The following is a 10,521-nucleotide window of genomic DNA, read 5'->3' on the forward strand; positions in this document are numbered from 1 at the left end:
TGTTATGTGAACTTAATCATATATACATGCATCTACACACACACCTGAAGGACTCAGAGCCACGGGTGGAAGTACAGGCTGTTCAGGCTATGACTTCCCGCTACATTCCAGGGTTGCAAAGACACTTGGATGCCCTAAATCTTCCTCTAAGTCTGTGCCAATATAGACAGTCCCTTCTCCACAACATTTCCTTACTTATTGCAGTGTGCAATTTTGTGTTGTTTAATGTGGTTATTCTAGTCTCATCCAAGCTATTTGACACTGAGTTTCTACATCAGGTTCTCAACAAGTACGCAATGAATAAAAGAATGTAAAATCTGAGGGAAAATCTACAAAGATACCCTGTATAACCTTCATCCAATTTCCCACAGTGGTAACACCTCATGTAATTATAGTACAATATTAAAATGAGGAAATTGATACTGATGAAATCCAAGGATCTTATTCAGATTTCACTAGTTTAACATACACTCATTGTGTGTGTCATTCTAGCTAATTTTAATATATGTGTGGATTTTAGTAACTACCATCACTATTATAATAACAAGTTGTTATACTTTTGTAGTCACATCCAGATTCCTTTTCCCCCACTTTTTGTCTCATGTGGACCCTGTCTGATAAATACTGTCTCTCAAGAACATGTGAAAACATTGTTGGAGTACCCAAGAGTTGGGAGAAATTATCAAAGAAAATTTCCTTAAGGAGCTGGTATCTGAGATGAATCTTCAATGAAAAAAAATTATAGGATGTTTTGTGAAGCTCCTAGCATAAATAAAAACATTCGAAATGAATATTTTTTTCTCATGTTTGCTCTTGTTGCTTCTGTTGTAACTATTTTTGTTATTACTTTTATTACTATTATGATGATTAATGAGGGATTAGACAGCTAAGCGTTCTGGGAATAGAGAATGTGGTCATTCCAGAGAAGCAAGATTAGTGGACAGAAAGGCATATAGAACATATAAAGGCCTATAGAATAACAGAAAATTGCAAGTAGTTCAGTATAGCTGGACTTCAAAATAGAACAGGAAAAGTTGAAGGAAGTAAGAACAAAATAGCATTTGTGAATTATGAGAATATGTTTATATTTTGTTCTGAGAAGAATAGGGAACTAATAAACTGATGAATGACATTCATTTCAGAGCAATCTCTTCAATGGTAGTCTAGTTGTATATTAAAGGGAGACAAATGTGAATTCAGGTTGACCAGAGGTAAGTCTATGCACTATTTCAGATGAGAGACAAAGGTGGTTCGACCTGAACTGGTGAGAATGAGTATTGGGAGAACGAAATGGATTTGGAATTTAAGAAGTAGAGTTGGCATGTTTGGTGATTGATTTGATGTAGAAGGGAAAAAAAGAAGAAGTTATCTGCAAAGCTAGATTTCTGGCAAAGGCAAATGTGTGGATGGAAATGTCAGTAATCAGCACAATGTTTCTGGAAAGAGAAACAGAGCTGAACTAAGATTGTTAGTTAAGTTTAGAACATGCTATGCGTTTTAGTCCATTTGAGTTGCTAAAACAAAATACCACACAATGAGTGGCTTATAAAGAGCAGAAAATTTTGCTCACAGTTCTGGAGGCTAGAAGTCTGAGATCATGGTGCCAGCATGGTCAAGTGAAGGCCCTCTTCTGGTTCAGACTTTTCCTTGCATCATCACATAGGTGAAGAGGCTAGGGAGATCTCTGGAGCCTCTTTAATAAGGCACTAATCCCATTCATGAGGGCTCCACCCCCTGACCTACTCACCTCCCTCAAAGACCTCACCTTCTAATACCATTATATTGAGCATTAGGATTTCAACATATGAATTTTGTGGGGGGACACAAACAATCAGAAGACAGCTATGTGTTTTAGATATTTATGTGAAATAAGCTCTATAAGAGTAGCAAAAATAATAATAATAATAATAAAAAATAAATAATAAGCTCTATATAAGTAGCATTTTTTATTGTTATATCCCAAACAAGTGCTATTGAATCAGGCAGAGAACAAATATACAAACACTATTTATGGAATGAAAGATGTTTGGTTGTGAAGGAAAAAATGTCTTATGAATTTCTAACAAATAATAGATGTTCTCAAATAAGAATCTAGAAAAAAATGGAGTAGGTTTGATAAAATTGGGCGGGAAAATCCTCAGCTAAAACAAAACCTGTTTTATGTTGTAAAAAATAAAAAGTTTGTATTTCAAAGCCATTTGCAAAATATATTACATATTCTATCTCTATAGCTCTAAGGAATAATTTTTTTCTAGATGGATTTATTCATCTAGCTAAAAAAAAAAAAAAAAAATTAGTGTCTGCTCTGTGCCTGGTATTGTTTTAAGCTCTGTAAGTACCATAACAAATAAAACAAAGTCGTTGCACTCATGGAAGTTATATTCTTATGGGATGAAATGGGCATATAAATAGAAACAGAAAGTTATATAGTGTGCCATATGATAACCAGTATTGTGGAAAGATAATGAAGGAGGATAAGGATTTAGGGAGTATCAGAGACAGAAAGGGCATGCTATTTTTATTTAGAGTGGTGAGGGAAAGCTTCAGTTATAAGTGAGACCCAAAGAAGGGCAGTACCAAGTCACATAGATATGGGGATAAGAGAAGGGATTGTTTTAGGCGGAGGGTTTAGAAAATTCTCGACAAGAGAATATGCTTGTCAAGTAAGAGGAACAGCCCAGGCAGGGCTTAAAGCCAGAAATGGAGCCCAGGAGCAAATTCCTGTGAGCTGAAGGCAGCCCTGTGTAAAATTTGTGGGCACGAGGGGGCCCTAACACAAGTTGACATCTAACATTTATACAGTGACCAATAAGCACAGGAAAGGATGCTTAACTAATTTATAAAGCTAAGAAACAAAAGTTAAAGTAATTTTGTTTGGGGTTTAACAAATTAATAAAACAGATTATGCATCATGTTGGTGAAATAGGGGAAAATGGACCATATCACATTTGGCTCATAGGAAGTGCATATTTGGACAATTTTTTGAGCAATACCCTACATAGAGAATTTAAATTTTAATGCATTTGATCCTGTCATTTTAGTTCTGAGAATTTATTCCAATAATGTTATCAGAGAGAAAGTTAAAGGTTTATTCACAAGGAAATTTTTATTATAAAATTGTTTTAAGATGATAACAAATTTGGGAATTACCTAAACAAGTAAAATACATTCTAATGTATCCATTAAATAGAATATTAGGCAGTCATTAATTATTGAAATAATCTATGTCAGAGAGAGCCACTTGAGACTCAATATCTTTTCCCTGTCCTAATAAAAACCCCAATTTTTTAGTTAGGCATGTGGCAACAATGCAATAAACACTTGATTTCTCAGCTTCCGTTCAGCTACGAGTTGCTTTGTGATGAAGTTATGGTTAATGGCTTATAGGAAGAAACGGTTCTCCAAAAGGAAGGGTTCATGCACTTTTTCGTCTTTTCCTCTTTCTTGTTGGCTGGAGTGCTATACTTCAATGCTAGGAAAGGCTGTAGCTCCAAAAGACACATTGAACGAAGAAATGACCTTTGAAATATAAGGCTCTCATTGAAGGATGTCAGAAAGGGGTGAGGACACGAGGGAGATACCCCACCACTACCACCAAATCGGCACTAGATTGTCTTCCCCCCAATTTTTAAGCATATGCTGTTTTATATTACTGATGCTTTACATCTCTGTTACTTTAATCCTAGGCAATTTTTTTTTTTAAAGCAAGTCATAGATTAACTTGTACAGTATGTTTCTAAATACATCTGGGAGTCTGTACATGTGGAGACAGGGAGATAAAGACAGCAAGATGGAAGAGAGAATACAAATCATCTTGTAGAACACAGGTGATCTTCATTTCCCTCTTTATAACTTTCAAATGTAATGGGATATTTTTAAATAGTCTTAATGTTCTCAGTATTAAAACAATAAAGCATTTTTTAGTGCTTATATAAATTGGCTTTTGTCTACAGATTGAAAAGTAAAATAATGAATACACATATATAGATATATATTGGTAATTTTTTTAATTTTATGTTTTGATAATTTTTAAAAGCTATTACTAAGGAATAAATACAGGCTGGCCCTTGTATGTGTCTTTAGGTGAACTTATAAGTGAGTTCATGGATAAGACATTTTCAGATATTCGAGGGTTCATTAAAAATATGAGTCAGTTCACTGAAAAATATTATTTAAAATAACCTATGACCAAGTTAGAAATAAAAAAATAAATCGAATCGATATAAATCAAAATTAAAATAAATGAGAATCCAATCAATAATTATAAATATGGGCATTCTAAATAAAATATTAGTAATATTATTATTTTAGGGGGAGAATAAATGAATAATTCTCTATGTCAAAGAGGATTTCATCCTAAGAATATAATCATTGCTTATATCAGCATACTTATTAATATAATAACAGTAGTTCAAATAAAAAGATCATACTTTCTTTCTATTTACTCTCTTCTACATAAAGGCCCAAAATAACATTCATTCCTGAGAGAGAGACAAATGGTATGAAAAATAACAATGTAAATATACATTTTATTATCCAAAAATCTAGCTTAAATCAACAGGAAATATGCTTAATGATGAAATACTGGAGTCATTTCCATTAAAGTAAGTTAAGAATGCCCACTGTCACTAACTTAATTGTCCTGTTTTATCTAGAGGTATATGATAAATATAGCACTTCATGAATATGAAATAAAAGCTGTGAATATTGGCAAGAAAGAGACAAAACTATGGTTTGCAGATGATAAAATTTTATATGTAGAATTTTCGAAAGGAAAATTATGTGAAAAATTCTGTGGATCAGTGAATGTTCAGTACAGATCTTGAATTAAATTTATATTTAAGAATTAATAGTGCCTGCCATTTTCTTTTCTTAACATTCACAGCAACAATCAATTGGAAACTATGGAGGAAAAAATTCTTACTTAAAATTGTAAGAAAATACAGTTTGTCCAGGAATATCCTCATCTCAAAATTTGAGGTTATATGTAAAAAAATATAAATCTCTGCTTAAAGATAAAAAAGACTATGTGGCTTACTTAATACATACAATATTACCCTAAGTAACCAAACATACATATTTAATTCCCACTGAAATCCCATTTTAATTGTCAGAAAACTTATGACATCATTCTAAAATTCACCTAGGAGCACATACAATACAAGAATAACTAAGGAGAGTGTGAATAATGGAGGACTAGTGAAGATTATAAAACCACAGTGACTAGATTATGTGATGTGGCATAGTCCTGAAAGATAAATCAGTGCATGTAACAGTATGACTTCTACCATAATCAGTTGCCCACTATGTGACAGGTAGTGCAACAGGGAGGCAAAACATACACAGAACATTGCACCTGCTCTACATGAGTCAAGTGTTAGTGTACCCACTTTGTACCTAGAAACTGGTGTCAGATAACTTAATCAATTTATTTAAAAATATCACAATTAGTATTTTATAAATGCAAGATATAAATGAAGGACTCATTCTATATTGGAGATGCTAATCGGAGAGAATGATTTCCTTACTTACAATTTTCTAGACCATATTTTCAGACACCTATTTGTTTTCTGTCTGAAGGAATATCGAATTACCTGCTGTATGCTGACATTAATGCCATTGGTTTTGTTTTGTTTTATTTTGTTTTGTTTTGTTTTGAAGCTAGTTTGAGTGGATTTCAATCTCTGATAGTGAAAGATTCCCTAACATACATATCAAATTTAGCATCTTTATTTTATATCCTCCAAAAACAAATAGCCCAGAATACATTCTAAACTAATGTTAAAGACAATGTTACACTTTGTAAGAAAATGAAGCATGCTTCAAGTAGTTTATCTTTCACATTCACTGAAAAACATCAATAATATACTCAGTAATAAAACCCCATAGTTCATAGCAAATAAATAATATATGTTTTAGAGAAGAAAAAAAAATCTTAAAAAAATTATAAGAAATTATTATTTTAATTATAATTGGGATTGTACAGTATTTAAGCTTGAAAAACAGAAGCAAATGGAAAGAAATGTACTTGAATTCTATTACTAAAAATTCGAGTGGCTTATATGTCACATAATATATACAAAATTTATTATCAAACGACTAACTAAAAAAATGCTTGCTAAAATATGACCATGAGCTAATCTGTTATACAGAAAGGATTTACATAAGTTGATAAGAAAAACACACAAGACTTGTAACAAAATGGGAAAATAATATGAATTAATAATTCACATAAAAACTAGCTAATAAAAATGTTAAAAGTCCAATAATAACAAAAAAATGCCAATGGAAAAAAAATGTATCAATGAATTTGATTTTCCTATATTAAGTTAGTACCTTGATTAAAAAGAGACATTTGATTTCTTTGTCATTCATTACCTTAGATTTGTTGCATTGATAAAATTTGGCATATAATTTTGACAATAAAAAGTGTAAAAGTATTTATACTTGCATCTAGAAATTCCACTTTTAGGAATGCTTTCTAAGAAAATAAACTTATACCTAGACAAAGTAAAAGCATAAAAATATTCATCATTACACAGTGTGTAGGAAATAAATATTGAAAACAAAATATAAAAGCTTAAATAATATGTACTATAAAATATATGATATATGCTATAATGCCTGGTGGAATATTATAAAACAAAAAATCATATTTCGGGCATTTTTTATTGCTATTAATTGATGGCGAAGACAAAATAAAGAAAACAGAAACAGAATTGATCATACGAAGTTAATGAACTTTATAAAAACAAATTGGGCTTATTACAAAGAGAGTTACAAGAGATTAAGAAATATTATTCCTTCATTAAAAAATGTTTTTATGTTTCTCTACACTTAAAATTTGTTTTGTGATGAGGGTGACTTACCTTTATGAGAAAATGAGAAAACAAGCCTACTTTTAAAGAACTTTTATTTAGCATTCATTTACATAACATTAGGGTAGAGATTTTAGCCTGGTATTTGTGGAGAGTGGGCAGTTGGGAAGTTTGGTACAAAAATGTTCTTGGTCTAAAATTGACCTTGCAAAATAGTAGATTCATAGAGATCATAATGCTATTTTCCTGGAAAAAGTAGAGAGAAGGGAACATGAGTAAGTGGACTATTGGAAGTAAGATATAAATAGAATTAATCTCTACTGTGAGATATATCTTCACAAAAGGGCTATGGACCTGTATGCGCAAAGGTCTGTTCTAGGGCCTAATTGCCTCAGCATAGAGCCGGTAGTAGCCATTTGACATGGTGGTATGGACAGGCCTCATCACAAACAGAGTAGGGATGTGACTCAGCAAAACTGACTTCTTGGGGAGGAAGCCAAACACCTCCAGCTGTACATAACGTGCCCAATTATTTTGTTTTGTACATGCATCAGAACTAAATATTTCCTACTCACTGAGTAGGTTCTTGAGAGAAATAAGAAATGAAGTGTTTTTCTAGCTTTCTTATCATTTTTTATGGAATCATCTTATACTATGATCGAAGTCAAATCAAAGCAGGGTTTCACCAAGGGCCATTAAGAAAAGGCAGATAAAGTGAGCCTTAGTGATCACTGGGCAGCGGCATGGCACTCTATTATTGTTCTCCACTTTACCTAGACTTTATGTACAGACTCTGAGCTGGGAGACCACAAATCCACTTGGATTCATCTACCTGAGATGCTTCATATGAGTTTTAAATTCCAGGGAAGAAGTAGAAATATCGTGTCATAGATACTCTCAATTGTGGGCATCTGAGTCAGCACATTTGATGTCTCAAAAGAATGTTGAACCTAAAGTAGTAAAGAAAACCTTTAGAGAATTTCTAAAAAGGAAATTTGAACTTCTCTCTCAAGAGTGAGAAAATTTATGGTATGTATTAAGGCTGTGACCAGACAGTATCAACAGAAGAAACCTTTACATTTTCCTTGGGTACAGAGCATCGAGAGGACTTAAGAGTTTCAGGATTCCCAAAAAACTTTTGTAAATGGTTCTACAAAGTTTTCGGGGGGCATAAAATTAAAAGGACAAGAAGATTTCTACCTTTCGAAAAATCTCCTCCAAATGATGACACCAAGAATAGTCTTTGAAATAGTAGATAAGTTGAGAAATGAAGAGAGAGCCATTTGTGTTCATTCTCCAAGAAATATTATCTGCAAATAAAAAGTATTAAAATATGTTGGAGGATGTAGCCTTTAAATGTATACAACTCATAGAACCATAGATTTGGAAAAAGTTTGATTTTGCTGCTTTGGAAGGAAAAGGGAGACCAAATCTAGATATAGCTGGGACCTCAGACTTTTATAGCAGCCCAGAGAAAACCATCATGGACTCTCAATCATACATACCCTTGACTTTCTTAATAGCAGGACCTAAGTTATGGCCCTTAGGGTTGCAAGTAGTGGGAAAGAATGTAAGTCCTTTCAGCATTTACTACATAATAGGAAAAAAAAAAAGAAGGATCCAACTCTTGATGTTTCTTAATTCTGGGCCTTCTCTCTATCCTGACAGTTTTCTAGTATAATTTTTGCACTTATAGTTTTGTCGTGTCAACATCTTTTGAATTAATACTTCTCTTTATCACTGCGATGTGATCAAATACCTTTCATCATAACAAAGCTAATATTCTATTGTCAGTTTATCCACAGCTATCTTGTTATTTCTTCTTCCTTTTTATACTTAAAGTTCTCAAATGTGTCTCTATTCACCATCTTTATTTTCTCCTAGCCTCCTCACTCTTGTGTAGATTTTCCCTACCACACTGTATTTTGCCAAATAACTTTTCCCAAAGCCACCCATGTCCTCTAAGTCATTAAATCTATGGTAATTGATTGGGCCTCACCTTTACCTGATCTTTCATTCACATCAGAAACTACCGGTAATTACAACTTTCATGGTAGCTCTGACAACACATTCTCCCAATTTTTTTTCTGATTCTCTGACCATACCTTCTTAGTCTAATTTGATGACTAATACTTCTATCTCTGATCTTGAACTCTACAGTTCTTCCAGTCTTAGCTGTAGGGTCTCTTCTTACTCTATTCTCTGTTCCTATATAGTTTTATCAATTTTTAGAATATTAAATATCATCCTTAGGCAAGAATCTCCCAAAACTCTAACATAGATCTCTCCTCTGAAAAACACAGCTATGTAACTCTTTACTTTTCATTTCAGCTTGAAATATGCCAAAAGCATCTCAGACTTCTTGCAGGGTTCCCATTTTAGTGAATGCACCAGTTATCCACTCTCAAAATTGAGTCACTTCAATCATCCCTTCTTCTTCACCTGCCCTATCCACTAAACCACAAGATCAAAATTAATTTCTATATACTAATTATTTCTTGTATGCAACAACTTACCTCATTCCAAGACTATCATCACATATGGCTTATAATACAGCAATGACATATTAACCTGTCTCTTTATATCTACACTTACTGTAGTGTAATCTGTTTCCCATGAAATCCCCAGAGCGATCATTTAAAAATAAAAATGTTATCATTTCCTTGCTTAAATTTTACCAAAATTTTCTATTAATATTAGTATAAAGTAATATTAGTAATAAAATGTAATAGTATAAAGCACCAAATCCTTCCCTAATATATGAGGCCTCAATTATGTGGCTCCTGCCTACCTCTTCAGTCTCCCTCTTGGTAACTCTCTGCTGGCTCCATGCTCCAGCCTCATTGGCCCTGTTTCCAAGTTCTTTTCTTCCTCAGGTCCTCTGTGTATACTGTTTTTTCTATCTGTAATGTTCCTCTCTTAGCCTTAACATGGTTAACTCTTTCATCTTTCAAATATGAGCACAAATTTTTCTTTAAATCACTTATCGCAGTTGACAATCATTATTTTTTTTCTGTTATGTAGAGTATATATTTTCCCCCAATTAATTTCTGCTTCACTGGCCTGAATATGCACTCCGTAAGGTTCAGTAACCTTATCTGTTTCAGTTGTATATTATATGCACTGCACCTAGCCCAATCCTAGTACACGGTATGTATCCAAAAAAATGAATGCAAGAATTTCATAGTAGACTTTATTTTCTGAACTAAATTAAACAATCTCTTAAAATATGCATCCAGCTGTATATGACTTTTTAAATACCTTTAATAGCAGAAAGTGTAGAGCTTTTCTTTTAAATATGTATTCTCCAATATGTAAAATAAAGTGAGGTCCACCTGTTCCAGCTGTGCAGTGGGAGCTGCCTGCATGGCCTTTTTCCTGTTTCTCCAGGCGGGACTCAGAGGATCCACTAGTCCCTTGCTACTCACATACAGTCATGGACCAACAGCACTGGCATCACCACGGAGATTTTCAGAAAGGCAGAATCTCAGCCCCTTCTCCAGATGTACTGAATCAGAAATCTACATTTTAAAGAGATTCCCAGGTGGTTTCTATGCACATTAAAGCTTGTGCTAAAACAGTATTGTGGATGACTGTTAAATAGTTTCCTACAGGTTAGACCATAATCAACTGGGGATATTTGCTGTTTCTATCCCCTACTAAAATTTTCCTACCAAAGAAGGATTTTCAGTCATTGGTTGCA

Source organism: Pteropus medius, unplaced genomic scaffold (assembly GCF_902729225.1).
Source record: "Pteropus medius unplaced genomic scaffold, Ma_sr-lr_union100, whole genome shotgun sequence".
In the NCBI taxonomy this organism is placed as follows: domain Eukaryota; kingdom Metazoa; phylum Chordata; class Mammalia; order Chiroptera; family Pteropodidae; genus Pteropus; species Pteropus medius.